The following is a 6,649-nucleotide window of genomic DNA, read 5'->3' as shown; positions in this document are numbered from 1 at the left end:
TCCCGCTGTGTTGACAGAATATGAGATTAGTAGAACATTACGATGTAGAACATCTGTATACACAATGTTTACCTATGTAAGAAAAAAAAATACTTAAAATAGATGAAATTGGCCTTACGTGAAATTATGTAATTTTTTGTCAATAAGTAATCAGTATTTTCTCATTTTAGTAATTAGAGAAACACCGTCCATAGATGATGATTAAGCACACTTTTGATTATATAGATCAGCTTAAAATAAGAGCAAGACTACAACAACCATAACTTTTTTCGTTGCAACGAGCAAAAAATTCAAGAAGACCTCAATTAAAATTGCCCATTTAAACCTTTTATTGAAGTTGTTCTGCTAAAGCTATTGGAATATACGACACTTCTAATGATACCGCACTTAGTATCAATTATCATAAATAGGTTTGCAGTTGCATACCTACTGGAATATAATGACACTCGTATATATAGGTTAAAAATCCTCTACGCCAGACTTTACAAAATAAAAACATCTGTAAAATGTACAATACGCAGCAATTAAAACCTATCAGCTATCTTAAAAGAACTTTATTATACTTTTAGAATAATATAATAGTCTCGTTATACAATATTAAAGTCAGATGAAATTTACGCTAAATATCACTTAAAAAGATGCACTCAACCGAACGATATATCGCTAAAGATTTTCTACATACTTATTGATGACATTAATTTCTTTGTTGTATCTGTCGTTCGCTAAACGATGGTTATACAGGGTGTTTTGTTTATGGCAATATTTTGTTTTGCTGTTTCTTATTTTAATGTACGTAATATTTTATGGTGTAGGTGAGAATGTTCATGATGAGAATGTCCGATGTATTTATAAATGCAAATTTAAATCTTACAATTAGTGGGTTTATTCAAAAATGTTTACAGAATTAATTAAAAATATAGAAATTAAATACAGTACTCAATTACACGAAAGTGTATATAAAAGTTTAAAAATTTCACTGCAAACTAAACCTGAATTCTTTACATACTATGAATCATACTTATGTTCTTTAATTCTGCAATATGGGAACACTCTGTATACTATCTGACTATTAATAGCACAAAAGAACGTTTAATGGACCCTTTAGCGTTTAAAATGGAGACAAATTCGTTTTAAAAGGCAATTTTAACGCTTTCGCTCATTCATTCGGATAATAATATCCATAATTTATTATTTTATATTGTTGTTGCAAGAGGAATAACAATTTAAAGGTCTATAACAAAGAATTAAACTGTGTATAATCTGTTTTCGATGTTCCAACCCAATATTTATTAAGAGCGGGCTTTGGCGGATTTTAGGAGATAGGTACAGAATTATCTTATTATCTGTGATATTATACAGAGACATAAAATATAATTATTACATAATAAATTGTCGATCGGTCGTTCTTATTTAATATAAGGTAATTATATAATTCGGTTTCTTATCACATATTGTAAATAACTTCATTGAACAACATTTACCTATATTGACTTGTTATTTGTTTATTTTTCTGAGAATATCGTCTTAATTAAGAACAGTATTATCATTAACTTCAATGTCGTGACATTGGAATTGATAATTAAAATTGAAGATTCATAAAAATAGATGGATGGAAATGACTGCAATGTCGTGAGTAGGGAGTTGCCGTGGTTAGGTACCTTAAATCTTCACGGGGAAGTCCATAAGATTTCTCTGGTTTATTTCAATTATGTACTGTAATTTGAATATTAAACTGTTACTATAATGAAGATAATCATGCTTGTAATATAGCAACAAGGATGCAAAATCGATTGCTCTACCTACTTAATGTTGATAGATAGTCTGAAGTCGTTGTAAATAAACTGGCTTACACATTAGACAGTGTGATCTAAAAATTATAATTGTTTTACACATTATACTTAAATATGAGTAAAACTTGATATTTATATGATTTGAAATATATTCCAGTGTTTTCTGAAATGGAGCCTCTTTAGTGATGATGCGATGTGTGATAATGCGATGGTAGTTATGACGTTCATCATGAGTTGCAAATAGTTAAGTGTCATCAAATTATTGTAATCTTATGATCATGTAAAGTTATATTTCTGCCATCTGAAGTTCACATACATCATACATAATACCTTGAATAAATCCTTCATAAGCTAGATACCTTATGAAAAGATATTATACTTACCTACATAAAATCTGTTTACACCATTATCTTGTAGATTTCATGTCTAACATCTGCTTACAAGCTAAGATAACATTCCTTGACATCATATAATACGTTCCGCCTAATATCCTCTAAGGTATGAACTCCTTTCATATAATTATTGTCAAATGCCATACCATTCGTACGCTCCGACGATTTCCTTTGCAAAATATAAAAATTATTTACGGCGAGTGAACAAAATTGAAAGGGAAGTTTCGGAGGCACGGTCCACAAAAGATTCTGCATAAAGCATCATATTTATTTCATAATAAATGACAATTATCGTAAATTGATTTCTACTACAATACTCGCGCAGCTAACCAAACATTGGCCAAAAGGTATCGTCCATTGTCATTGTTGAGATTTGGAGATCACAAAAGACATCTTCCTCGTAACTATAAGTCGATATTCTGAATGACATACAAGAGGTTTGTATTTATTGTGCTAGAGGCAACAAATATTATGTATGAATTTATATTTATTTCGTTAAATTGTGTGCGAGACGTGCTTTTAGGGGATCATCATTGTTGATTTGATTGAAAAATTAATATGAGAATGACGTGTATCTATTGGATAACCTTACATTTTTAACCGACTTCAAAAAGTCATATTAATACAATATTACTACGTTATATGGTACTATAAAAATACTAAAACCCTGAAAGAGTCTACATGAATCTCTATTTTACTAAAACATGAGTGCAAAAGGTTACAAAGTACAAACATAATGCACATTATACATAATCGACACGACTACACGAGGTCACGGAGTTCAAACATTGTTAATACATTTAAACAAACACTTAACTCAAAATGTTATCTTGCAGATTATTCTTTCATCATTTTTATCTTATTTCAACGATGACAGATTTAGTGGTCATACAGCCGAAGTATGCACGTACCAAATTGTTAAAAGATTTAAATATTTTGCCCTTTGTTATCTCTTTAAAATTAATTATATTTATTATTTTTATTTTATTAAGGCGAAAGCTTGTTTGTCTTAAAAGACAATAGCTCATATATTTTTTAATATATCTTATAATATCTCTTGTATCTATACCAAATAGCTTTCGCTATAAAACAATTGTTTGTTATAAATAGTTGAAGACCATAGAAATCTAAATAACAAGACACATAGAAGTGCTATAATGTCATAATTCGTATGAAAACCGCTGTCGCCAAAATCAACACATTCAAACCGAAAGCTAAACAGTACACACAAGTAAACTATGCCTTTTATTGGACAGCTTGATTTTAATGAAAACTAACTTATCTATTAAATTAAGCTTTTGAATATGTATCCTAACGCACGAATTTACGGTTTATTTTAGAATAACATCCCTAAGTATATGAGACTTTTTGCTCCAATACGAACAAACGTGATAATAAGAATGGTCGACTGTGTCATTCATTGTTATTTCGATTACTATGGTGACACTCGTAATACTTGTAAATATTCTATAATTTTAAGGAAAAACGGCATTATTTCTAAAAAAAAATATTTTCCGATGAAATATTATTCCTTTATAAGTATAATTACAACTTGTGGAAGAATTTCCGCAATGGGAGTTGCTGAAACACACCATGTATACACTCATACGTCTCCAGAGCAACTGAACAGTGACGAATGCACTGGTGATGTGCAAATCACCTGAGTGGCGACAAGGTCACGCACGCTTACGACTTCTAGTGTCTTGTTATTTAGATTTCTATGTTGAAGACCTATTTTTGACAGCTTACCATTTTCCGGGGTTTTAAGTTTAACCGTGGCTTTGTCGGTGGGGCATAACTAGTATTGACATAAATTAATACTTACCTACACTATAAATTTAAACAGTATCCCATGTTTTAATTTCTATGTGAGAGACAACATCTTTGACGTATCGTGGCAAGTGATTTTTCTTCAAATGTATTTTAGATCATTAGATGAATTTCACAATATTTAGTTGAATAAAATAAAACAAATAAATATAAATTTAATCACAACTAACATCGTTTTATAAGCATTCAACATTCATAAGAAGGAAAATGTTGAAAGAGTTTAAGAGCTAGCTTTGTGACGATCAATAATTAGTGGCTGGCTTCTAGGTCCGATACTTATATAATACAACAGCTTGTGATAGAATCTCTCGAACGGTCGAGACTCTAAAAACCTCATATAGGTTATTTAGGATAAGTGTTGCCTCTAAGTATCATCGTCGTATATAAGTATGGGTCTAGGAAAAGCTCTGCAAGCTGCAGTGTGAACACACGTGATCTTTGTTGTAGTTAAATGTTCACAAGAAGCAGTACTTAAAAAAACAAACACAGATGCGAAATGACAAGTAGGTACAATGAGTGGCCATCAATTAGACTGGCACTTGCTAAAGACGATGTTCGCGCTAAAATCTAAATACAAGTCCAGGTGTGTAGACAATTAGAGTATAATCACTATATTTGAAGTGTTGTCACGGAGTTTCGTGGAAACGCATTGTTAGCCGCCACCCAGTAGTGTTTGCAAACGATTTGAATGAGCCTGCCTCAATATTTGCTCTACGAATGAAGGAAACAATGGTCAGGGACAGTTAGTTGTGCGAGTCATGCGGATAATGTTAGGGTGTGGCATCGACGTGCGACACAACGTCTTATTTATTAAATTCTAATTATAATGGTTTGTGCTTTTAATATTTTTGTAACGAACTCAATCGTTCGTTTAAAATATTATTGCTATTCAAACGCTATTTCGTTGTTTACGTTTTTCAACTTCTTCATTTAATTAAATTCGCTTAGAAATAGACCTTCACATAAATATAAAATATTAAATAGATTTAAGTAATGATTATGTAGAAAAAAAATTTAGCTTAAAAAAGTCGTGCGACCGTTATGTCTACGTTCTATACCCAAATAGTCGCACGATTGTCGCATGCAAATATTCTACCTTACAAAATAGTAACAAGCAGAGGCGAGCATGTTTGCACGTTCACGGCGGCCACCGCGGGAGGCTCGACCACCACAATTTATTTTATTTCAATCCATTGACAGCCCAGCACGCGATTTTTTTTTACATCGCCATAGTAAATTTCACTCAACCCTCAATACAAGTATTATTCTATACAATGTGTTATAATTAATGCGTTTGACGTGTGCTCTTAAATGAAACAATTTTCAACGACGAAATCGTTAAGTTTGACACAATATAAATCCTCGCTTTTAGGAAATTTGAAGAAATGTTAATGCAAAATTACGTCACTATTTGAGGAAGCAATATAGAGCTTTGGCTTTTTACACTAATACTTCATTTTGTAAAAAGATTAACTAAAATTTGTTAGCACAAACTGCAAGGACAATAACAGCAATCTGCAATAACAATCGAGCTGTTGAATGAGTAGAACTCGCGCAACTCGTTTTAGTTTTTATTTCATTTTACTTACTGCATTTTTCATTTTTATTTTAACAAGCTTTTCTTAGAGTTGCAATTATCACTAGGTAGGACAGTTTGTTTGAGTAATATATGACTAAGTTTGTGAGCTTAAATATTAATAATTATGAAGATAATTTTGTTAGGTAATAGATAACAGATTATAATATACGTGTTAGGTAACTAATATTTTATTTTTAGTCTAATTATTTTCTGTGTAAATCTTATCAAGTCCAGCAACAAGCTTTTTTAATTAAGAAGACAGTGATGTAGAGTAATGTAGAGGCTTCTCAGATATTATCTCAAAACTTAATTAAATTTTAATTATAACAAAAATTGATTTCCTAACATAATGACGTGGTATAAATTCGTATGATATAAGTTTTTTGTTGTTATGATTAACTGACTTATCTATTATTTTAGCACGCCAAAGCTCTGTCATTTAAACTCTACATTCGTAAAATGCAAATACGTCTAAAATCGCCTGACGCACTCGGTCAACAATTCAATAGTGGCTTACAAGGAAGATATAAGTCAACTTAACTGCTGGTTACATCCTGTATAGATAACCCGGTTTATTTTACGAATTGTTGAGGTAGGTCGACCACACTTACACCACATGAATGTAGATTCTAATACAATGGAATAAGATTGATTTCGAAGCAAACATTTGATAAGGAGATTTAGATTTTTTGTCGAAAACTTGTTAAGCTCACCTAATAACGTGACTTAATGCTTTAATAAATATTAGATTAGTCGTAGCGTAGGTCGTAGTTAATATTGATTGTGTTTTGCTTTTACGGGGTTGGTTTGAGGTTGTTTTATATGCAAGAATGTTACTTTTATGTGTTTATTTTTATTGAAGGTTCTTTCATGGTATCAAGCGGGGATTATTTTGATGATGCCTTAACATTCTAACATAACAAAGACCCGATACATCGATATATTTTTTTAAAACAATCAGGGAATGATTAGTGAAGTATTTTATGCAGGGTAAAATTTTGTACATTAAAAAGCTACGATGTATTTAATGTATAATAAATTTGATTGCTCCTAAAGGT

The sequence above is a fragment of the Colias philodice genome, chromosome 17, assembly GCF_061535455.1.
Source record: "Colias philodice isolate Cphi_HAF_F1 chromosome 17, ilColPhil1 Martin Lab GWU primary, whole genome shotgun sequence".
Lineage (NCBI taxonomy): Eukaryota > Metazoa > Arthropoda > Insecta > Lepidoptera > Pieridae > Colias > Colias philodice.
This window is presented reverse-complemented; position numbering follows the sequence as displayed.